At 36.6% G+C, this 26,137-nt stretch overlaps 1 long non-coding RNA gene and 1 pseudogene across 1 annotated transcript; both read left to right on the forward strand.

Moving 5' to 3' along the window:
* Positions 1 to 2,235: 2,235 nt before the first annotated feature.
* LOC138822005 (uncharacterized) lies at positions 2,236 to 4,169 on the forward strand. Its single transcript, XR_011370290.1, has 3 exons — positions 2,236 to 2,303; positions 2,651 to 2,704; positions 4,118 to 4,169. It is a non-coding gene; the product is annotated as an uncharacterized lncRNA (long non-coding RNA).
* Positions 4,170 to 15,703: 11,534 nt separating this feature from the next.
* LOC138822009 (U6 spliceosomal RNA) lies at positions 15,704 to 15,800 on the forward strand (annotated as a pseudogene).
* Positions 15,801 to 26,137: the final 10,337 nt, after the last annotated feature.

The following is a 26,137-nucleotide window of genomic DNA, read 5'->3' on the forward strand; positions in this document are numbered from 1 at the left end:
GCAGGGGGCTTGAACTCAGGTTTTGGTAACTCTGCCTCACCTTTGACACCCTATGCTGGGGTGTAGCCACTGGTCCCACAGTAGATCCTGGGATCCTTGACCCCCAGGCCTTGTGTGGCAAAAATGTACAGAAAAAAATGCAGCGAGATGGCCTTTTTATGTTTTCTTCTTTTGCACAGTGACCCTCCTGGGCCTGAATGACACTGTTGCAAAGGGTACTTCACCTTTCATTGCTGAAGGTTGTCAGACTATTGAGGAAGTCATAGGTCCACATTGCAATGTTGGCCTTGATTTCAAATCCCAGTCATGACAACAATCAATGGCAGGAGATACTAAGAGACTCGTTCCCATCCATGGGAATAACAAGGTAATATTATCAATGTCACAGTTGAATGAGTTGATGGTGAATGACGCTCCTATGAAATTAGACAGCATCATTTCAGAAGACTAACTTTATTTAATATTTATGAAACATTACGTACAGAATGCAATAATTTCAGGATATTGATTGATTTACTTAATAGTTTGTTAACCATGAAAACAATAAGATTAATTACATGGAGGCATTATAAATACCCAGGAATTGGTAGGAATGTAGTCTATATAACTGAATAATATATAGACATCTCTAGCACTCTATATCTGTATTTCAATCTGTTCTTATTTTGTCAACCGCTGGGGCTTGATCTCAGGTACTCGAGACTGCCTGTCAGCTCAATTTGCCACAGGCTGGCAGGTTGACACTCACCCATTCATGAATTGGGCCTTGAAGGCTGTGAGTTCAGATGCCAGCACTCCCAAAAAATGAATCGTGTAGTAAGAAGCTGATGGTGACACATGTTTTCCTTTTCTGTGAAAGTCCTGGGTGTCAGGAAGGACGTGCAATACATATGCAAAACTATATCCTATGTAATCAATGTAATCACTGTTCTATGTGTCATAATAGTTAATAAAATGAGTAGTCAGTACATGAATAAAACAAAAAATAAAATAACTACACTGAATGCAATATGGAATTAACATATGTTTAAAAATATAAATCATATATTTAAAATGTAAACAAATAGTATGTTTTCTAGTGGTGGGCATCGATTTCAGGCCTAAGAAACAGACTTGAATTTCTTGAATTCAAGGAGGCAAGCTTCCCCTTCCCACACAGTGCAACAGCAGGGTTACCTAGACCATGAGTTCAAATCCCAGTCCTGTCAGAAAAAAAATGGCATCTCTATGCTATGTGATGCCCAATTCGTAGGTATTTCATTTGGCCTCCATTTAATGAAGGTGATTGTTTAAATGCTTCATAAAGTATTAATTAATATTAATCAGTGTCCTGTTATGTAATTGTGTATAATTTTATCCTCTAAACATTCAAGTACTGCCCATTTAATCATGACATACATCACATTCCTTTGGTAATCATATGAGTAGGAATGAATTTCATAGGATGTCCTGCCATTTGTTGGTGGCAGGACCAGGATTCAAGCTGTGGGCTCCAGCTCCTACCACTTAAACCTGAGGATAGAGAACTCACAGGTCTTTCCAAGAACATCAGCAAAACCAGGCATCAGTGGCTCTCAGCAGTCCTCCTTAAAACTTACAAGGCTGTGAAAGGAGGATCATGGTCAAAGTCACCCTAGGCAGGAAAGTCCTTGAGACTCCTGTCCAACTTGTGCCATCAAAGACAGAAGTAAAGCCATGTGGCTCCAGTGGTAGAGAGCTAGCCTTGATCAAAAACAACTCACAGATTGTGCCCAGATCCTTAGTTCTAGGTCTGGGAACAAACAGACATACACAACAATCTGTGCAGCCATCCGGCTAAAGTGGGTCACTCTCTTGTCCCCAACTGGATTGGACAGAGTTCCCTGGGAAAGGGGCTGCCTTCATTTTGACTCCACCCATTCTGCCTGCATCAGAAGATTCCAGCCACCCTTCTATTGTTTCATGGTTCTTTCTGACCAATGGGATAGAAGAATGGTGGCCACGCCCACATTCCTTGCTGCCCAGTAGCACCTTGATTCACTCTGTTTGTTGACACCACTACCTCCCCTCTAACCCGGACCCGCCTCTCATGTTCCCCACAGTCTGGCCCACGACCTGCCACAAATGTGCCCCAGGGGTGGGGGTGGGGGTTGACCCGAGGATGCCACCCCCATCCCCAGTGGATATTGTCCAGGATACGGGGAGATGCAGGTTGGGTGAGGAGTGGGCGCCAAAGATCCCCTGGCCTGGATTAGTCGGAGCCACACAGCAGCATATCTGCGCCCTTCCACTCCCTGGTGGGAACCCAGTGGCTTTAGTCAGAGGTGGGGAGCAGCATGTCTACACCTGCCTTCTGGGTTTTTTTCCTTTTTTTCTGGGGATGGGAGGTGTTGGAGGCAGAAGATAGACACCCTTACTGTGTGAGACCTTGTCTTTTGTGCTCAGTCAAACTTTCACCTGAAGACAGAGAGACAGACAGAGAGAGAGAGAAAGAAAGAGAGAGAGATTGAAAGAGAGAGAGAGAGAAAGAGAAAGAGAGAAAGAGACAGAGACAGAGAGACAGAGAGACGGAGAGACAGAGACAGAGACAGAGACAGAGAGACAGAGAGATAACCTTTTTCCTTGTACAGCCTGACTGTGCTCAGGTGAGTGATCAGTTGGCAAATTGCAGGTGCTGCATGGAGGAGTCTTCTGTCACCTGTCTGGAAGGAGGCCGAATGCTTTGGTAACTTCTACCTGTTATCTTTGGGGCATGTATGGGTTTCACAGCTGAGGTCTGGGGGCCTGGAAGGGTGAGAGGCTTGAAGGGGACACAGCACAGTTAAATTACAAGAAAAGGGATCTGTGTGCAATGGAACTGTGTACTCCCTTGGGCCTGGTTGGTGGCAGTGGGAGCTTGGGAGGACCTGGGAGTGTTGCCTGCAGGGGATGGCTTCCCAGGAGGACAGAGAGCATGGCCAACTCTTAGTAAGGATATGAGTTCTGCTAGTATGGAGCGCAACAGCATAGGTCAGTCTCTGGGTCTTCTCATAATGACGTCTGATGGGCGAGGCCAACCCTATTTTAAATCTTGAGCTGTGATCTTCAGATCTCAGCGTCCTGAGTACCTAGTATTATAAGCATGAACCTCTGGCACTGGGACTCTGGTTCTTTTTGGTATATTAGGGTTTGACGTCAAGGCCTTAGGCTTGCCAGTCAAGTCTTCTACCATGCGAGTCAAGCTTTTCTGTCTTGGGCATTTCTGAGATGGAGAATTAATATATGCTCATTCTGGGCTGGATCATGGTCCGCCTATCTGTGACAGGCATGAGCCACGAGGCCCGTTCTTCTGTAGTTGGGATGGTAGATATGTAGCGACATGCTCAGTCATTGGTTTAGATGGATTGTCCCAAACTCAGTCCACGGCAGCCGATTCTTGACCAGATGTGAGTCTCTGGGTTGGGCCTCAACCATTGGACTTCAATCTCCTCATGGGACAGTTGTGAGGAAACAAGGGATTGATACAGAGGGATCTCTGGAGCAGGGACAGGCACAGAGGGAGGGGCCATCTGATACTGTTCTTGACAATTCTGTGAGCATATGATAGGAAGATACCCGGAAAGATCTCAGATGGTGTGTGTTATTAACGGTGCAACAGTTTTGGGATTATGAAACAAAACATCGCTCTCTTTCTTTATTACTCTATCCCCATGAGTAACGGGATCCTTCACTTTGTTCAGTTTTGAAGCTGGGGAAACTGAGGCACAGAGAAGCCTGGTGACCTACTAATGACTCCCAGCTGACAGGAAGCTCGGCCTGACTTCTCTGCCATGCTCCCTAGGACAATGGGTGCTATTCAGTCCACTTCTTGTGGTGGGAAGTCCACTTCTTTTCAGTCATGGGGCTTGAACTTTGGGCCTAGGGCAGCTCCCTGAGCTCCTCAGCTCAAAGCTACCACTCTACCACTTGAATCACAGCACCACTTCCAGTTTTTTGGTGGTTCTTTGGAGATAAGAGTCTCACAGGTGTTCCTGCCCGGGCTGGCTATAAACCACAATCTTCATATCTCAGCCTCCATTGTATTTAGGATTATAGCCTGAGCCACCAGCACCTGGCTTAAGTGGAATTCTGACCTTCTTTCTTTCACTTTCTCTCTCAGGAACTGATTCAATGGGTGCTGGAGGAGGTGGTCCAGCATCCCCATGTGGCTGGAACCAAGGTGGTCCTCTCATTCTCGAGGTAGGCTGTGGGTCAGGAGCTGTCTCGATCATTCTGTTGTACCAGCTCCATGAGGTAAGTCCCTCTGTGCCCTGGCTACACTGTGACAGTCATCCATTGTCCATCTAGCCTTACTGGACTCAGTACTGTGTTCAATGCTCTTTTCTAGCAAAAATTCCTGGCTAAAATTATGATACAGAGTTATAGAATGAAAATGTAATGCCATCTTAAGAAAGTCATTTAGCGTTTTGGGAATGTGGCTTCATGGTATGGTGATTGCCTAGCATGCATGAAACCCTGGGTTCAATTCCTCAGTACCACATAAATTGAAAAAGAAACACAAGTGGTGGAGGGTTAGCCTTGCGGAAAAAAAAAACGCTGAAGAATAATTCCCAAGCACCGAGTTTCAGCCCCAGGACTGCCAAAACTACAGCAACAACAACAATGGACATTTAGTTAGTAAATGCGAAATAAAGAACCCATACTTGGAATATATAAATGCTCCTTCCATACTGATACCTGACAATAGTTCCTAATACATGTACTTTACCTATGTTAGGATTCTGTGTTGAAAAAATGTTTTGTTCATTAGGTCACGGCAATTAATGCTAGGAATGTGCTTAGATGTCAGGTGAAGATTAATTCTGGAAATTCAAAGATTCCAGGCTTTTGAGTGGGGTCACTGCTAATGACAATGAGAAGGATAGTGTAAGTGAGATTCAGAAACTATTTTGGCCAGTCATCTTACAAAAAAGGCGGAGGCTAATTAACAGTATTGACAGAAGAGAAGGAATAACCCCAGATGGAAAGAATAAATTATAGTAACTAAGGTATAGCAGAAACCGTTCTAGGGAACCATTTTTGCTTATTAAAGAACTAGTTATCAACTAGGCTAATTCCTCATTGCCTTTGGCATTCAAAATCTCCTAGGCTAGTTCTTAATCTCTGTGTGATGAATGTATCTCCTATGCTGATCTTTCATACCTGATCTCCTTTGCTTTCTAAAAGTCTGTCTTGCTGTATTTATCTATGAACATTTCCTAATACTAAATACACCTACAAAGATGAAAGAGGATGCTAATGTAAGAGTCCCATAGCTCATGAGTCATTTGTGTAACAAAATGGAAAAGGACATATTTATTGCTACCTTAATTATTCTGAAAAGCTGCAATGTCACATCATATGGTTCATATTTCCATTCTTTGTCTACATAGTGACATTAAGTGCACATAAATGCAAATATGAGCGGGGTGCTGGTGGCTCATGCCTGTAATCCTAGCTACTCAGGAGGTTGAGTCCAGAGGATTGTGGTTCAAATCCAGCCTGGTCAGGAAAGTCCATGAAACACTTATCTTCAATTAACCCCAGAAACCCGGAAGTTGTGCTGTAGCTAAAGTGGTAGAATGCTCAAGTTGTGCTGAAGAGCTGAGAGACAGTGCCTAGGATCAAGGTTCAATCCCCACAACCAACAAAAAAGTGCAAATATAGGTTTAATTTTCCCCCAAAGGAATGATGAAGTCAATAGTAATCTTCCCAAATGATTTAGTAGTGCACCTACTTTTACTGAATTATTTGTTATGGCTTCTTTGCTAAACATATTCTCTTCTTTAAAAATTGTCAAATATTAGCTTTATAATAAACTTCATCTAATATTTCTTGGTTCAAAAGAGTTCCATAGAGTTGATGTCACGTAGCTTTCTTACTGTCTTAGTTCAAAGCCAACCCAGGCAAGAGAGTCTGTCAAACACTTATCTGTAATTAAACACCAAAAATCCAGAAGTGGAGTTTTGGCTCAAGCAGTGGAGTACTAGGTTTGGTCCAGGTAGGAAAGAAAGACAACTGTTCAGGGACAGGGGCCAGTCTCTAAGTTCAAGCCTCAGAACCAGCACAAACTAAACAAACAAGCAAACAAAACAAACCCTGGGTATTTCTTTGGGACTCTCCTTAAAATAGTGGTGGTCCGAGAAGAGGCTGCTTTTGCTGATCATACTCACTGGATCCTGCTTTTTTGGAATTCTTATTGCTATGGAAAACTCAAGACCAGACTAAAGGAATTGAAAACTGATTCCTGCAACAAGAGAATCATCTCAGGAGTGAAACATCCATCCATAAGACACTTTAAAACCTCCATGTCTTTGCTTCTTTGCAGTAGAACACTTTTAAAACAAAGTTACTTCCTTTTGTTCTATGCCTGCCTTCAAATGGCATATTGTTTCCTTTTGCAATACTCTCAACCAGAAGTTTTATATGAGTAAAGGACACACTCAAAAAAGTCAGGGACAGAGTTTCCTTCCAGCCTTGGATTCTTTTCTTGTACAGTACAAAGGAACGCAATAGTTAACTTGAACTTTGTCATTTCTCTATGTTAAATTCCTCTCCTGGGATCAGTTTCCACATCCAGTAACAGTTACTTCCACTTACTTCAGAAACAATTTATGGTGCTGCTCCAGAAAAAAATGAATGTTTTCTGGCTTCTTTGAAATAGCACAAAGACACTTTTGGACATGAGGTAACACATGTTTCAGAGACAACTTAGTAAAGACAAATGCAATTTAAATTGCTTATAAATACATTATCCATGAGAATATTTTGTTCAAACTTCTCATGTGCTCTGTAAATTAAGGTGAATTTTAAATGGTAAGAAGGTTCTCAGATAATTTTTTGTGAATCTATATGCTATGCATTAATTTCCCAACTGTCCATGAGTTAACAGTAAAAGAAACAATAGCAATTATAGGAGAAAAAGAAGTTCTGTGTTTATGTATAAGTGTTCAATACAATATACAAGACTCTACAAATAAAAATTTGAAACAATAAAGCCATGTCCCGTATGTAGATTTATGGGAGTGATATAGAGAAAGCATTACCCCTAACTGGAACATGAAGCATGAGGCCACTCCCTTTCTAAATCACGCTTGCTGATCATGTAAATGTGCAAAAAGGAGAATGGAAGAATGATTCTGTTTCCAATGCAAGTCACATATGGGAGAATAGACTTAACTGGAAAAAAAGAGTCTATCTTGAGGGAACAGGAATTATACTAGCAATGAACCTGGTGGCTAAGATCACATTTCTTTTTCTTTCCTTTTCTTATATTCCTTTTTATTGTTGTTGTTTTTCGTGGCACTTGAAATATGGGACAGGGCGCTGTCCCTCTGAAATGCAGCTCAAGGCTAGTGCTCCTCCACTTGAGGTACAGTGTCACTTCCAGTTTTCTGGTAATTATTGGATAAAAGAGTCTCCAGGACTGTCCTACTCGTGCTGACTTTAAAACCCAATCCTCAGATCTCACAACAACTTGGTTTATGATCACATTTCTAACAGTGTACACTCAGGATATGTAATGTATATGTTCATCTATCTTTATATGAATTCTTGAGTTAAAAATCTGGGCTACAGTTAGACTTTACACTCACAAAAGTGTTTGAAGTTTAAAAGTTGATGCTCCTGGAAAAATAAAACCTAAGAATGTAAAGGAGTCTCGGAAGTTCAATTTGCATCCAGCTTGGACAGTATAGGCTTTGAGACAGTACATATAATTAACCAGTCAAAGCTGGGATACCAGTCACGAGCAAGATTGCTGAATTACAGCTTTAAGTTTTTGCATACATACATACATACAAACATACACAAACACATAGAGGCACTTATATGTGCACACAAAAATACACAAATGAAACAACTCTCAGAATATGTAGTAAAGTTAGAAAACAATAGAAAATAGGTCCTGAGTAAGACTAGAATCAAGTGATAATTTTTAATATTAGAAAGTCCTCAAGTGAATTTTCCCCCAGAAGTTGAGAATATTACATAGGTAGGGAACAGAGATAGTAAGAGAGTCAAGCAATCATTCTTAACGGGATAGGATACATAGTGGAATGAATCAGGGAAACCTGCAGGTGCATCTGAAAATGTTCATATGCTGTGTCAAATGTTAAAACACCTTTGAAAATAGTACATAAACAGTCTGAGCAGTCAGTCTAGTGGATAAAATCATAAGAGAAGTTCAGAATTTCTAGTCTGTTTCTAGATTAAATAAACAAACTATGGCAGGGCAATGTGATACAAGCCTGGAATTCTAGCACTCAGACAAGAGATAAGAGAGTGGAATTACATATCGATACCTTCCCTGGACCAGGTAGAATAATTTTGTCTCAGTAAAACAAACCAAACAACAAGAAAGGAATACACAGTTGGAAGTTTGGCCTAATTTTGTCATTATGTTTTGAGAAGTCAAGTTTCCTATTGAATGCACCCCATACATATCCTCACTTGTGTTTTAAATGCTCTTATCATTACAGAACATTCGTAGATGCAAAACAGCTCATGATTCCCATCCCTCATTCTGTTGGATTCCAAATAAATGTGGAAGGATTACAAAAGCTTAAGTCTGGAGAAATAGCAAAGTTCGTCTAATGTAGGACTTTGTAGACCTTGTTAAATTAGAATTTAGATTTAAAATATATTTTTTGGATTTGTTTGTAATTTCATATTCTATAGGATACTACAAAATTCTTTTAAAGTAGAGGGATTAATTGAAAAATTCACAAATAATTCTGGCATTCTATTTGCCTAGATATTCTTTCACAACAGTTATAATTAGAACATAGTTAATAGATAATTTGCAGAGTTCATGTATACCATGTTAATATGAATAATCTAGACAGAGTTGCCAAAAATGGATGACATTAATTTATACATTTAGAAAAACCAATTTTTAAAGGTTTGGTTTAATATGGTATGAAGAGAGTAATTGTGTGACATCTTCTTTCTTCTACCTATATGTACCACAGGAAGCCATTTCCTTATTTACGCGCCTCTGTATACATGGAGAAAAATGCTAGGTTTGGGTTTTTTTTTTCAATTTTGTTTTTTTTATTGGTTCATCCTAGAACTTGAACTCTTGGCATGGACAAGGTCTCTGATGTTTATGCTCAAGGCTCAAGCCCTACCACTTCAACCTCAGTGCCACTTGAGTCTGGCTTTTGCACAGAAGTTTTTTGGAGGTAAGATTCTAAGAAACCTTCCTGCCTGGGAAGGCTTTGAATCATAATTTTCCTATCTTAGCATACTGAATATCTATGATAGTTAAAAAAGTCTAAATATAAATAATATTTACAAGTGTTCTGATCTCAAGAATACCAGTGGAGGAAAAATGATGCAGCTCAGTTTATTGTGGTGTTCTTTTCAGAACAAAGAGTGTATCACATTAGAAGAGGTGTAGTATTTTTTCAAAATGGAGATAAGGTATTCATGATGTGAATTAAGGAATTTTAAGGTGTCCCTTACAAATTGGAAACTGTTGGGCTAGGATGACTTTATGGCATAAATCTTGGGATTGATGGTCATAGACATAATAGCTTACTCTTATAAACAATTGCTTACTCTTGAAGAATTAATTATTACACATGCTTCACAGTTTTATCCTCTACAAGAATGTGGCTATTTTTCTGTTTACTTCTCATTCTGTAACACCCCATTGGAAACTGCATCTATTGCAGAATTACATAACATGCAAACAGGTACTGTTTTGAATCTGTTAGGAATGTTGAGAATTTAAAAATGAGTAGTTGTTAGTCATAGGAATTTTGAAGAACACATATATTCTGTCCTCTAAAAAACTTACATTTAAAATTATGGGTTTCCATAGTATTAAACTGGGTCTGGTCGTGGGGCCTGAACTCTGGGCCTGGGCGCTGTCCCTCAGCTCTTCAGCTCAAGGCTAGTGCTCTAGCACTTGAGCCACAGTACCACTTCCGGCTTTTTTTTTTTGCTTATGTGGTGCTGAGAAATCAAACCCAGGGCCCCAGGCATGCAAGGCAAGCGCTCTACCACTGAGCCATCTTCCCAGACCCTGTTTTCTGTTTTAGAATGAGAAAGTACTAAATTTATTCTTTTTTGAAAAATTTGGCAAGTATATTGTGAAAATAGTGTCTAGTTGGATAACATTCAAGTTGATGAACCTCTGATAAATAAGGGGTAATTAATTCAAATTAGAAGCCAAATAGTATTGATTTTTAAAATGTTACTACATAAAGAATTATATTTACTGTACCAATACAGTAAAATTACATTTTATGCAGCTTATTTTTTCAATTTTATTATCAAATTGATGTACAGTGACTTTACAGTAATTGTAAGGTAGTGAATAAAAAACATTTCAAACTTGTTACCCCTTCCTCATTTTTCTCACAGTTTTCCTTCACCCCTTCACCCCTCACAAGTTGTAAAGTACATTTCCAACATATTGTCTTGTGAGTATTGCTATTGCATTGGTTTGCCTTTTGTCCTTTGTCTCACCTTTATGCTCACCATTGTCTCACCATACAGCAGGGATAAACCATAGGAGAAAACCCCAAAGAAAACAGAAATCACATAGTTCATCAAAAACAACAACCACAAATGAAAAAAAATCTGGTTCCATATCTTGGAATTCATTTTGCTTAGCATCAGCTAATATGGTTACATATATGCATAACAAAGCCACTGGAAAATAATAGCTGCATGGATACTATATCATGAAAACAGCATGTTAACATTTTGATGGTAAAGGTGGAATTACGATTGGTGAATTTGTGGTTCTGATAAAGGATTTTCAACAGTTTTAAATTTATGGCAGGTAAAATTTAATATTTCAAAATTTTTAATAACTTAGCCTATTAAGAAAATTTAAAATTGCCTGGAAGAATAGGCTTTCATGCAAAGAATCCCAGGAAATATAGTAGAGAGGGAGCAATGTGGATGAAGATGGCTCTTTTTCAAACTAAACAAACAAACCTCAGAAACCTTGCTGTAAATCCTGTAGGTTCCCTTGTAATTGTCCTTACCCAGGAACTATATTCTCACTGTTTGAAAGAAGGTTGTATTGGAATTTAAATTAAAAGTTCTTAAAAAAATAAGGCATCTAAATTTGTGAATTTACCTTTAATTACCAAACAGTAATTCTCTGAAAAAGATAATTTGAGTCAAATATTTAGGGAGAAAGTGCCCTCCACAATGAAAGAAGGTGTTGGGATTACACATTTCTGTTTGTAACACCTTCCACAATGTCTTTGGACGTGAAGCAGTGAAACACAGAAAAAAATTTGATTGGATACTTCAAACCAATGATTTCACATTTCTAAGTGGCTCACAAAAAATAATATTCTTATTAATATGAGGTAGTGAAGACTTCTTTTATTACATATGCCAAAAAGTTCAGAAAAGAATTGAGCAAATGGAAAAATTAATAATAAAAGTTTTCTTAGAAGCCTTAGCTAAGCGTATTGACTTCAGCAGTCAAGGGAGGCCAAAACTTTTTGATGTAAATTGTGTTAGTATTTTTACTCCCTAAAGTGATTTTACAGAGCCCATTTGGCTCACTACAATGCAGAACTGATTGAATGAAGACATGAAAATACATTCCACATCCAAATGAGGCAACTTGAAGAGTTTTAAAAGAGAAATAATGAAGATGTAGCAGTGGTGGAGCCCGTTGGTCCTTCAGCTTCACTAGACTGGAAGCCAAGAAGCTGTGATTAATTGGAACTCTGACAAGAGCTAAGAGTAGGACATAGAAATAGGACATAGAAGCATTTTCCTTTTGTAACAGACACTTTCTTCCAAGGTATGGGTGATTTAACTCTATTCTCCTCCATACATCTTGGTGAACAAATGCAAGACCAAGAGAAAAATAATATATTAAAATAATTTTGCATAGAATAACTTCACTGTTCCTGATATGGTATCTAAGGAGAATCTTAAGAGAGAAAATAAAAAGAGCAGTATTTTTTGGTTTTTTCTAAGCATCTTCTTAGCAAAATATATCTTTGAGGTTAGACAATTCTGATTGAACCAACAAGTGATGGAGTACTTATTTTTGTGGGCACTTTAGACACAAGAAGTCTTTCAAGGTAAAAGAAAAAAATATATAGCCAAATATTTGTGATCACAGGCTCTTAGACTGTTTTCTGGAGACAAAGTTTTACATTAGATTTCTCCTTATTAACATAGATGTTCTTTCATGGCAACCAAATACAAGAGGGAAGTTTTATGGACTCACTTGGCCAATTAAACAGCATGAAAGAAGAAAATGGCAAATAATATTTAATGAAATTACTTTGACCAATTACTTTGACAGAAGAAAGAAGAAAAAATATAATTCAAAATCAATTGACTTAAAAGTATGAAGAATGAGTAGTGAAGAGAGATTAGAGAAAATATAGAGGATTGTTTTCTCTCCAGTGGAGTAATGGGTTCTTGATCTTGTTTCTTCCATTCTACCTCACAAGCTACCAAGTGTGTCTCAGGACTGGATTATCCAGTTCAGACAGAAAACTCATAGAAGTAAGATACTGTATACAGCAGATATAGGTGATTTATAACCTTAGACAATCTATTTAATTCTGTTCAAATTTCTCCCCTATCCCAAACTTCCCTCTTTGAACAGCTTTCTTTGCTTTTCCCATGACTGCCCTTCATTAACTGATTAAAATTTTGAGTGGTCATATTCATACTCTCTAGAGATTGCTGTTTGGTTGTGATTTTTGTGTGTTTTTGTTTCTAGTTGTGTTTTTTAACTGAATTTTAAAAGTTTGTGCAATTGTGTTACAATTAAATATATCCATCTAATTGTCCAATGCTCCTAGATCAGAGTCACTCCTTCTATCGTTCTCAACCAACCCTTTCTCCAAGATTTATTTCCAATTTACCACTTCCTTCATCATATGTGTACATTCAGTATTCTAGCTGTATTTGCTCCTTGTTCATTTTTCATTCATTCTATGTCTTTACTATAATTCCTCTTTGGTTTCAACTTCCTGATAGTCATTCTGTTAAACTATTAATACTTTGAAAGGATTATATACATTCCATGGAGTTTCAATCCTGCATATTCTTGAAATGATGTCAGCTTATATTTCCATAATTCATTCATCTGCAGCAACAATTTGCGAGACTGGAGACGGGAAGCACCTAAACATGATTTTTTCTCAACCGTTTGAAAGATTATTTAGTCAAAAAGAAAGTTAAAAAATGGCTTAGAATGTATTACTAACTGCATTTTTATAAATGGCTTTGTACAATGTTGTGATTCTTTTATTTTACATGGAATAATATTTTATACTACCTATAAGTTTTGAAAAAAGAAGAAAATTAAAATTTATTCCTAAATAGGAATATGATAGAAATAGAAGACAGATATTATGTTTGTAATATCTCTGATTAGTACCCATATTCAAGACTTAAAGTCATATTTCTTACTATGTTAGACAGAGGGAAAACATAAAATAACATATGATAAGGCAACTATTTGTGATTGTTTAAAATTCACCTTATTAAATGATGAAATTTATTAGCTAACATTTGGGTTTGAAATTTAGGAGGCTGACATATTAAACACATTTCTGAAAGGCCCATACTGAAAAACAAAAATTGTGGCTGGTACTATTTCTACATTTTAATGAATGGTTGAACATGTTTGGCATTAGTGCTCTGTAAATAATTCAACTCTATTGTAACTTGCTCCCTACACTTGAAAAACTTGTATTGTCACTAAGTATCATCAACTTGTCAAATGTTATTTTGGCGAAAGTGATTTTAAAAAGTTTATTTGAAAAGGAATATACTTTCAGGAGATTAAATGTAGATTATCATTGGTTTGAGACTGATATTTTTATACCACAGAACCATGTTGTACTGAAGTGCCAGTGTTTTGAAGCAGTCCTTAGTGATTCAAATGTTTTTCTGAATTACATTTGACCTCTAAGTCAAGTTTTCGGGCTTTGGTAAAACAATTATAGATCTATCCTTCTAGGAACTATTTTTTTGCCCACTTATGTTGGACTAAAATCTTTCGTTAATCATAGGTGAGGGGTATTAAAAATAATCTTATGACACTTTGTGAACTTGTTCACTCATATGGGCTGGTCATCTGTAAGTTGAATGTTTGAATTACAGTACTTTCTCTCAAATTTTGTGATCTCATCCTTCATTTTAAGTTGCCTTGCATTTCACAATTGCTTACTGCTAATTCCTGCATCTCAAGGAATTGGGGCCCTGAAATATAGGAAATGCGAAATTGAGATGGATCTTCAATTACTTTGTGTTGATATGTTTCATGGGCCTTGGTGAAAACTCTTGCCCCTGTTATCTGATGATGCAGGTAACTGGGCCTTGGGATCTTAGGACCCATGGGTACTGCAGAAGAATAATATTTTTTAGACATCTTAGCAAAATTTGGGCATAATCAGTAAGAATGCTTCAGAAATATGGACAAAAACAGTTTGGGACAAGCGAGTTAAAACAATAAACAGAGCAGCAGAGTAAAATCCATTACAGATTAGAGGAAAACATTGTTTTTTTCTCATGTGGATTCAGAAGACCAAGAACAGTTATAATGTATCACAAGTTTATACTAAAAAGATTGCATTGATACGTTTCCTAGTCTAATATATATTTGAAACCTAAATATTTATATTCCAATTCTATTTATTGGAGTAAATAAATATCAATTTATTTGTCAAATTATCAACTAATTCTAGTAAGTTTCATTGTGTGAAATATAAAATCAGCACATAAAAATATAAAATATATAACTATATATAATATGATTAAAAGACACACGTTTTGTATTGTTCTGTTGTAGTTACTGTATCAAAGGCAACTCTGTTTTAAAGTATGATTCCATTATCTCTACTTCAGTGTTTGATAGAGTTAGAACTAAAGCTTTATCATTTGTAGATTTACAGCATGGAGGCAAGAGAAAAGACTGTGATTAAAACATTATCAATTTAATGCCTAATAATGAGGAGAAACATATGCACTTCTCCTGCAACTATGAAAATATTTGGTGAAAAAAAGGCAGTAGTGTAAGTTCCTGCCAGGAACTTAGAGACAGGTCAGGACATTAAGTAATCATGCATACGAACAATTTTTTCACCTTCTTGGCTTTAGCTACTTTTAAATGGAATGTATAATAAACAATTATATTTTGATAAAATACCTTCTCGTCTGAACAGTTCTGTTTGAACTGTTCATCTCTCTATGATCCCTTATAACCAAGATTAGTTTTGTTCTAGTAAGAAAATCTTTGCTGTCATGGTAAGGTATTCTGGTTGGTCTCTTCCCACATGGAAGAAGGGTAAAGGCTCAGGTAGACATTTGTTCCAGTAAAACTTCATTTGGGAAAATGTCAGCTGAAGAATTTTAGAAGTAGCTCTTAAGCAACGCTTAGTTTGACTCCATTAGGTCCACAAAGCTGGATAAATAAGTACTAGAGAAACCATCACATTTGGACCAAACTATAAATAATAGAGAGTATGATCAAATTCCAAATAAAAATATTTAAGATACTCATTGGCAAAAAAAGTTTGGAAATGTGAGCAATCGACTGATCAATATAATTATTTCCACTATTCACAGAATTTTAGGGAAATAAGATCAATAGCATTGTTAGGAACAATAAGGTTTCCTTGTTACAAGTATGCACCCATAGATATAAGCCTGTATAAAGATTGCATCATTAACTATTAAATTTAGAGGATACTACATGCTTCAGCAGCAAGTATACTCAAATTACAATACAGAGATTAACATGGCACTTGCACAAGTACAATATGAAAATTTGAGAAGTATTCCATATTTTTCATTCTTCACATGCAAGAAATGAAAAAAAGTGATTAGAAAGTTGATGGCAAAATTACAAGTGTAACAATACCCGTAATTCATATAATTAAATTAAGTTTGACATCAGTGTATTAAATCACCTCAAAAAGGTGTTTACATAGCATAAACTTTACAAAACTTTTCAAAATAGACAACATTGTCATTTTATCCCAAAGAAAAATAATATTAAGACCTAGAAAAAAAGGACTCAAAATGTTTCTATATGGAATACAATCCAAAAGGACACATTAATGATCCTATATATTATAAAATAATATAGAATTCAAAGTATATCTAGGAGAAAATAAATTATGAACATTATGCAAACATAGAATATAGAATATTTTAAAATATACTTTTTCAGACAAGCACCAGAAATATTTTAGTTTCTGTACTACTCATTTCAACAGGTAAATTAAAATTATTTCTTATTAAAAAATCACAAACTCTGAAGAAGTTATTATACATGTTTACAAAAACTATTGAATATATTTTTCCATCCAAGGCAGGCAATTCACTTGGAAGAATTCTGCGGAATCCATGAATTTTTACAGTAAAATTTTGGTGCTGCCGGGCACTGGTGGTTCATGCCTACAATCCTAGCTAAACAGGAGACTGAGATCTGAGGATCATGGTTCAAAGCCAGTCTGGGAAGGAAAGTCTGTGGTACTCTTATCTCAAATAAACCACTAGAAAACTGGAAGTGGAGCTGTGTCTCAAGTGGTAGAGGGCTCACCTTGAGCTGAAGATCACAGGGATAGCTCCAGGCCCAGAGTTCAAGCCCCATGACCGACCAAAAAAAAAAAGATATTGCTTTTATTTGGATTGTGAAAATATTTTGTAGGGACACAAAAGATGGACTTGCATTTTTGAAATTTAAGAAACTTAACCCAACCATTAGGACTTCGGTGAACAATTTGTACAGCCTTTCACAACTTCATAGAGGTAGTGATACATACTTATCCTTTTGGCAATATCAAATACAGTTTCTTCTATGTTGTTCTTCAGGCCTGGATTTATATAATAGTTCAACAGAAGGCGATCCAGCGTATATTTGCTATCTCAATTCTCAACAGCAAGATATAAGGGTGTCAAGAGTCCTTTAGTTTGGGGAAGTGTTACTGTGTCTCAAGCGGTAGAGGACTCCCCTTGAGCTGAAGAGCACAGGGACAGCACCCAAGCCCAGAGCTCAAGCCCCATGACCGACCAAAAAAAAAAAAAAAACCCACAAGAAAAACAAAAATCAAACAAACAAAAATTTTTGGGCTGGGAAAGTGGCTCAGTGGTAGAGCGCTTGCCTTGCATACATGAGGCCCTAGGTTCGATTCTTCAGCACCACATAAGCAGAAAAAAAAGCGGGAAGTGGTGCTGTGGCTCAAGTGGTAGAGCGCTAGCCTTGAGCTGAAGAGATGAGGGACAGCGTCCAGGCCCAGAGTTCCGGCCCCACGACCAGACCAAAAAAAAATTTTTTTAAAAAGAGTCCTTTAGTTTGGGCATTGGTATCTGTATCAAGATGAAGTAAGAAAGAAGCCACTCTGGTATTATTCCACGTATATGCACTGTTCAGGGGTGTCGAGTCATCTACAGTTATTGCATGTGCCGCTTGAGACACCAACTCACTGACAATGTTTAATTGTCCACTGTAGGCTTCTTGAAGAGGGGTATACTCATCATCATCCCTACTATTCACATAAGTGGCCTTTTGGGAAAGAAGTCTCCGCACTGTAGTAAGCTGAATATTTTCGGCAGCACAATGAAGAAATATGCTTGGATCCTTCTCCAATTTTTTTTCTTGCAATTGATACCATTCCTTACTTTTTCACCTTGTTCCCCATATTCCTAAGAATTGCCTAACCAGAGACTTTGAGTGCCAGTGGGAATGAGGTATCCATTTATTTCCCTAATAGTTCACATTGGTTGAACTGGTCAGAAATATCTGGTGAATTTTCTGTAACTGTTTATTCCCCATGATTTTTTTCTCTTTTTCCAATTTTACTATTCGAAATTATTCTAACTGGAGAGTAGGGAATTGATGGAGAGCAGAGGAAAGATATTCCTCCATATTCAAATGTACACACTGAAAATGAGGACCAGTGATGTCTTCATGTGAAGCTTATTCTAGGCATGAGAAAATAGGAAATAATGTCTTCTATATAAATGATTTGGGAAATGGCAGAGCAAAAAGTGTAATGATTCAACCAAAAATATAAAAGCAAAATAAATTAGGATAATTATGGAGCAATCATATTATCTATGAGAACCATGAAAGGGAGAGAGAAAGAAAGAGACAGATGTGTAATTTCGTAGCTAGCCACAAAATCAATGCCTCTGATCAATTTGTAGAGCAAACAAAATTTTATTTTTTAAAAGAGATGGAAATCGAATTTATGTAATTACTTGAAGTTAGTAAATACATTTTTAGTAGCCTACGTAAAGAGACATAACTTTACCAAATTACAGACAGTAAAATAAATCCTTGATAGTTCTAGTAACAGATCTGACTGAAATCAGTTGAATCATACTTTTCTTGTACAATGAAGGAATAAGAGGGTAGTAAAGCAGCTAGAGAAGGCAGGGAGATTGTATCTGTGACAAAACTTTGTGGAAATTGGTATTGAGGATTTCTTACTGGTGATCCCCTTGCACTGGAAGCATGATTCTGAAGTATTGCTTGCCGATTCTGAACTACTGATTTGATCATTATATTCTCCAAGAAGAAAATGAGAATTGACAGTGAAGGACTACTAATACATTTTGACCTTCTCACTAAGCAATTTAAATCATCAAAATTACATGAAGACAATAGACAGGCCTACTTTTTAGATGAAAGCAAGTTTCTTATAAAAACAAGGAATGTATGTAGTCATGCAAAGCACTTCTATTTTACCAATGCCTCATACATTTTTCTAATGTTGGGTACCAATAAATAATGGATCCATTAGAAAGCTCTTAAGGCTCCTATGTTCAATAGTGAGTTCTCTTACACTATATCATGGTATTTTTTGTGTATGGTTTTAAGAATAAATTTACATTACTAACTTGAATTTCTGACAGGACAGTATCATCACTGTACATCTTGCTTCTATACTCTCATTTTAAAATTACCATCTAAGTATGTGCATTAGATAACTATATAGGAAAAAGTAGAAGCCACACTGATGGTTTATGTCTTTAGTTGTAGTTAATCAGAAAGATGAAATCTGAGCATTGTGGTTTGAAAGCAGACCAAGAAAAAACAGTCCATTAGATTCTGATTTTAAAGTAACCAGCAAAAGCTTGAAATGGAGCTGTGGTACACGAAGTAAAATGCTAGCCTTGAGAAAACTGAAACAAAAAATAAATTCTGGGACAAAGCTAGGCCCTGAGTTCAAGCCCTAGTATTAGCACCAAACAAATAAATTAATTAATAAGGTAATTAATTAATTAAAACTAAATTAATGGTCTCATGTGGAGAGGCATGTAAAATGTAACATGCGTGGTAATGGTTTATGTATTATTTTGTAATAAGGCATATTATCATTTGTCCTAATCACTAATATTTTATGTGGACTTTTTTGTACAATAAACCCTCAATTTAGCATGCATGTATATGTGTGTGTACATGTGCGAACATGTGTGTATGTGTATATGTGTTTGTGTGCTGTTGCAATGTTGCTTGCCAATGTGGACAGGGTGAGGCTGAAAAAAAGCTAACTGTGTTGCAATGTTTTTATTTATCAGTGTTCTGTCATGTCATTTCAGTGGAACCATCCTTTGTACATATTATTTGTCTAATAATATCATAATCAAAGCATTTACAATATTAAGTTAGAAAAAGAGACCGCTTCAGATCTTATTGTATGTTAGGTAAGAAGATTCAGACATAATTAGTTGGTAAGTTGTTGCTATAAGATGAGTGTCAGTACAAAATACGTATTTGACCTCTTAAATTGGTTATACTTTTAAGATACACTCATAGAGTGATTTGGACTGACTTGACCAAACAGGAATTACTCTCTGATTATTCCTGTGAAACACAAGTTGGATAAACTCTTTCCGGATTTCTGTTGAAAATCACTTTCTTTGCAAGATTATATCTATTCTCACTAAGAGATAATCCAACCCATATTATGTTTGAATATCCCATCTTATTCATTGAAAATAAGTATTGTGGATATGCTTGTTAGATATTCCTTTCAAAAACGAACAAACAAAAAGCAAGTGTTATTTCCAGATTGTGGGTGCATTTGAAGGTGTTTTGTACATGCACAGGTATCTTTACTAATGGCTCTTTTGTGGGAGAAAATACGGCGACTTTAACAAATAAGGCTTTTTGAATATCTCTTCCAATATACATAACATCTCAGAGCAAGTCTTGCAATTTCTGAAAATCTTTTGAATATTTTAGTATTATTTCAGTTCATTGACTGTAGAGCTAAAATTTCTGAAATATTGTTAAGATCTGAAAATGTAAGTGGGTATATACCCTTTTTTATGCTTCATTTTATGAAAACCCAGTTTTTATGAAAGTAAATGGAATAGAATAAAAGAATTAAGTGAATTGGGTAAGCTAATTATTAGTGTAATTTTGTTTTCTATTAATAGTCTATTGAATGTAGATGATGCAGTTAAATTATTTCCTCTATACTTCAGTTAGGTTTAGAATCTTTATAGTTATCAGTGAACTTTTAGTATAAATAAAGGTCTTTTAAAATGATTAGTATTAACCTTGTGCTTTTTGTCCTACTCCCAAGAAAATGAGTTATTTTTAAGTGTTAATAGTTTATCATTATGATTATCATAGCGAATCATTATCATTATCATAGGGACTTAAAAATGCAGTAGTATTGTTGTCTTTTTAAACCAATTGTATTCACAAGTTGGAGAGTCTTTAATTCATAATTAGGTCTTGGTGTCAATGATTTTTAACCTCTTGTTCCTAACATTAATAATAGGTAAGACTGCATTTTTGGGTATATGAAAGGTAAAATATTTATCTGGGGTCAAATGTGATTTTATATCAGTCTTTCTTTAATAACATTTTAAAGTAGTACATTTCTCTCAAAATGGTGGGTATAAAAAGCAATCAAAATACTTCTAATGGTAAACAATTTAGGTGAGCTACAATGTGGAAACGATTGCTCCAAAAGACCTGCAGTCTGTTTCCATCAGGAATTGGGCAGGTCATTTTTTCAGTAAGACTGTGTTAACCAGAGATGGGGTACCCAGGCAGTGAAGTGTTGAGTGAAGGCATAAAATATTATTTCTACTATTTTGAGCTAGAAATCAAGAATTGTTATAGTTTAGCAGTTCCTTTCACCAGGGAGGTATAAATTGATTATGAACTTGGAGTTTTCTTATTACAGTTACTTATTTTCTTTTTTTGTTGTTGTTGGTCATGGGGCTTGATCTCTGGGCTTGGGTGCTGTCCCTGCGCTCTTCCACTCAAGGCGAGCGCTCTACCACTTGGACCACAGTGCCACTTCCAGTTTACTAGTGGTTTATTAGAGATAAGAGTTTCACAGTCTGTCCTGCCCGAGCTGGCTTTGAAGCACAATCCTCAGATCTCAGCCTACTGAGTAGCTAGCATTATAGGCGTGAGCCACCGGTGTCCAGCTTAGTTACCTATTTTCTAACAAAGATAAAGGAAATATTATTAGAGTGTGCACAATAATTTTGGGAATTTTCCTAGAATTAGTAGGCTGAGTGCTGGTATTTAGTTATAAAATAGAATGAAGTTAGTTCATATAGTGGGAATGGAACGCAAGCTAACACTTACCGTGTGTAGAATGTTGTACTAGTAATTCCAACTCTGAAGACTTAAATATCATCATCTTAGAATTAAAAATAGAAATAGTTTCACTTGATGGGATTATTGTGAGGATTAAATTAGATACCAAAGGTAAAGTACTTGGAAAACCAATCAGAATTTGATACTTTCTACCTTTTATTTTATCATGTGATATATTCTAATATTTTGACTCATGGTTTAAGGTCAGATGTCTCCATTGTTTTTAATTATATTTTTATTAAATAGTTGTACGAAATGTTTTCCATTCAATGAATCAGTTTATAATTACAATGGATCTTTACATAACTTTCTCACATTTTTCCAAACCTCAACCCACTTTCGTTTTTATTAGTTTCATACTATCTGCATTGAATATTATGGCTTAACTCTCTACTTCCATAAGTCTCTTTATTTCTTCCCTTTGATTTCCCCTCACATTTTCCAAGTGGTAGCCTCCTGGCATTCATTTTGTTGGATTAAAAGTTCAATTTTATAAGAAATTACACCTGTTAAATACTCCTCTACAAGTAGCATGCTTTGATTAATACTGTTGTTTAACTTGCATAAAATTCTGGCTTCTAAATACGCGTTCTTTTTGTGTCTGGCTGTGACTTCGTTTACTTAACATAATTTGAGTTCTATCCATTTCTTTGCAAATGCTGTAACAGTCTTTATAATGGATGGGTGCAATCCAATTGTGTATATGTGCAACACTTTCTCCAACCATCCCTCTGCTAAAGTGCGTCTGGGCTGTTTCCATAAATTCTCTACGGTGAGTAGTGCAGTAGTGAACATGATTGTGAGAGTGATTTTATGCTAACCTTTTGGAAAAAATCATCACTGTTTTTCTGGGAGCAATCCTCTAGCCAATTTTCCAGAATTAGCACATCCCTTCCTTCATCTACATCACAACGTTTTTCAGGTCCTCAAAAACACACTACTCCCTACAGGTACCAATCAGCTAAATCTACACTGTGCCCATATTCTTTTGTTGTTGTTATTGTTTTCTTTCCGGTCGAGGGGCCTGAACTCTGGGCCCCTCTGGTGCTGTCCCTCAGCTTTTTTGCTTAAGGCTAGCAATCTACCACAGCGTCATTTCTGGCTTTCTTCTTTTTGCTTATGTGGTGCTGAGAAATCAAACCCAGTGCCTCAGGCATGCAAGGCTAGAGCTCTACCACTGAGCCACTTTCACAGCCCCGATGTGCCCATATTCTTTTAATACATTTTTCATAATTTTACACATAATTTAGTGAGAACATTCTATGTACTTTCCTAATGAGGGAATGAGGTATATGACAATAGAGCAAAAGTAAGAGATATGGAATTAAATTAGCTATTATCATATTTTAAATAATTTTCAGCTCTAACTCATAGCCTCATTTAGTATTATTTTAATCTTTATTTGATTACTTCACCTATCCCCTAAATTAAAACATGTGAATTATATACAAAGGCAAAAAAGTGTGGTTTGATTTTGACACTCATGTGTGAGGATGCACAATATGGGCAAATAAAGGGATTGGAATTAATAGCCATTATCCATTTTGTTAAATGGTTTTCTCAAACTGATTCTCACAATTCATATTTCATTCAACAACAAGAAACATGTGAAAATTCCCTTTGTTTTGCTCCTCATTAAACTTGTTTCCATGTTATTTTGTAATGAAGGATGATTTCATAAATCTACTGTAGATACAAAAATATGTTAAATATTTCTATATGTATGCATTGATATAAATATAAACATATATATTATAAAGGTTATAATGATAAATTATAACTTCTGTAACTGTACAATTTACTAAATTATTAAAAACATGGGCGACTCAGGCCTGGAATCCGGGTTACTCAGGAGGCTGAGATCTGATGATCATGGTTTGAAACCATCCTGGTCACGAAAGTCCATGAGCCTCTTATCTCCAAACAACCAACAGAAAATCAGAATTGGAACTGTGGCTCATAGTAGTAGAATGATAGCCTTGAGAGAAAAGACTCAGAGATATCACCCAGGCTCTTAGTACAAGAACTAAAATCTACCCCCAAAAAGTATTTAATTTACACCTGTGTAAATAGAGTATTTCCTTCACCCAAATGCACATCCATGCTCATTTGCAAAGTAACACCCTTATGTTTGGAGTACCACATAATATTATCACTTAAGTAGAAAGTATTACAACATGGATAAATTCTACCTCTCTCATGGATTTTTCTCCACTCAAATATTCAAATCTTGCAATTATTCCCATTATTTAAAGTCATAGCTTTTTTTTTTCTTTAATACACATAAGATTGGAATTTGAATTGAGTGTCTTGTGTCTCCTAAATGGATGTTCTTACCACTTTGGCATGCCCACAGCCCTAAATTATCCTGATTAACTTTCAGATAGAATCTTGCTTCCAACTTGTGTGTGATCGTGGGCTCAGTCTACTTTATGTTATACTTCCTGGAATTTAGAATAACAAGTGCCTGGCATTGTGTACAGATCTTTCTGTCTAGTCTGAGCTTTAACCACTATCCTCACAATAGTAGACTCCCTCGTAGTCAGGATTTTCATAAGCTTATCATAGCTATTTTTAAAAAAATCTTTTCATTTCCTGCAGGTTCTTGAGTACTGAGTTAATTGGTGTTTTCTTGGGTTGTTTTGTTTCTTTTGAATGTATGTGTTGAGTTGTTCCTCATTTTTCCTTTGGTTTCTTTCACTCAAGTTCTTACTTATAGTGCGGAAAAACCAATTCTTCTTTCTCAAGATAGTCAAGGTGAACATTATTTATTCCAAAACAATTCCAGTAATATTTAAACACCTTCAGAAATTTCGAGAAGATGGCAGAGGAGAATCTGGTGGCTAAACAAGCTCTTGCATAGAAAGCAGTTCTAATGTTCCAATGAACAGTCCTAGGCACACCAAGTGTGCCATCACAGTACAGAGAGTTTGGGCAGAGTGGGAAAATCCAGGTAAGGAGACAGATCTGAGCATTTTCCAGCAGCCATGGCTGAGGTTGCTGTGGCGACTGTGGTGCCATCCATAGCCGCCATAACTACAACCCAGAGAGTCTGGGATAAATGTGCCAGATGCAGCGGGCAAGCAGATTTTACTCTACACGAGCAAGAACTGACAAGTAGCAGATATCTTCATCCTGCAGATAGCAGACCAGAGGCTACCCAGGAACCCACACTCCAGTGTGAGTACAAAACTGACATCCTCTCTCCTTCTCAAAGGGAGCAGAGGAGGGAAGGACACCCCTCCCCCCAACACCGGAGATATCCACCTTTGATGTAGACAAAAGCCTGGCTAAGTAGCTAGATCCAACTCAGTTCTTTGATGAAAACAAAAGAGTCATTTAGCGAGTCACAAGTACCTACCCTGACCTGCCATTCTCAACTCCACCCATGGGAAAGTCACCAAAACAAGGCAGAGAAAGCTACACCCACGAAGAGTGGCCTTCTTCACTGGGTAAACAGAGCCAGAGGCTGCCGCTCCCTACAACAGCCCTGACAATCAATTGAAATTCATTAAACATAAACCCTGAGAATGGCTCCAGTCTGGGCTCTGTGAATGTCACAGAAGCTAGCCCCTCAGGGAAGCTACTGTTTGCTGAAAGGCCTCAACTTTACCCAGAACCCAGCCTTATCACAGCAACTCCAAACTAGAGGAAACAGCCACCTCCCTCTTTTGTGATACTCAAAGCAGATCTCCCTCCCACTGAACTAGCCTGGGAGGCGATCACAAATTCTGGGTAAATAAACAGAATTTTTTCTGCCTGCCCAAACAAACTGACTTAAGAAACCAATCAAGCCACAGAAAACCAAACACCACAAGCAAACCAGAGACTCCACCAAGAGACTGATTACTGACACAAGGGAGATACAGGATCTTCCCATCAACCCCCCAAAAACAAAATCAAAGAAGTCTTTTTTGGTATCTTTTTAAATTTTTACTTTTTAATTATAAAAATTGTTTTCATTAATCTTTTTTTTCTTCCTCTTATAACTTTTATTTTAGGTGTATGTGTGTGTGTGTGCTTTTTTAAAAAAAAGTTTACTGACATGTTGGTCTTTTTTGTTCTTTCTTTCTCATTCGTTTTACTTTTTCATCTTTTGTTCTTTTTGCATGAATTATTTGTTGTTCTGTTCACCTCCTATATACCTGTCATTGATTATAAGACCTTATCCCCAATTGTGTACATTCTTAATCCAAATATGTATTACTCAATTCAAAACCTCTTAGGATTAAATTCCTTAATAGCAGTATTATTTATTTATACCTATAAATTATTTTAAGTATTTTTATTTTTTAGTTTTTCAGGTCTCCTTTCTATCCCTCCCCTCCTCTCATCCCCGTTCATCTCTCAATTTTACTTCTTTAAATTTTCATTACTTTTAAGAGTTTCACTTTTTAAATTTAAATATTTGTATTTCCTTTTTTGCTTGTCTCTTATTTAATTTTTTTTCTTCTCTCTTTTCTATCATTCTTTCCAATCCATTTCCCTCTGTGAGATTAGGACTTGGTTAATTTCACTCTCCTTTTACCTTTCCACATCCCTCTAACC

This window comes from Dipodomys merriami, unplaced genomic scaffold, assembly GCF_024711535.1.
Source record: "Dipodomys merriami isolate MVZ:Mamm:240054 unplaced genomic scaffold, mDipMer1.0.p SCAF_972, whole genome shotgun sequence".
Taxonomy (NCBI): domain Eukaryota; kingdom Metazoa; phylum Chordata; class Mammalia; order Rodentia; family Heteromyidae; genus Dipodomys; species Dipodomys merriami.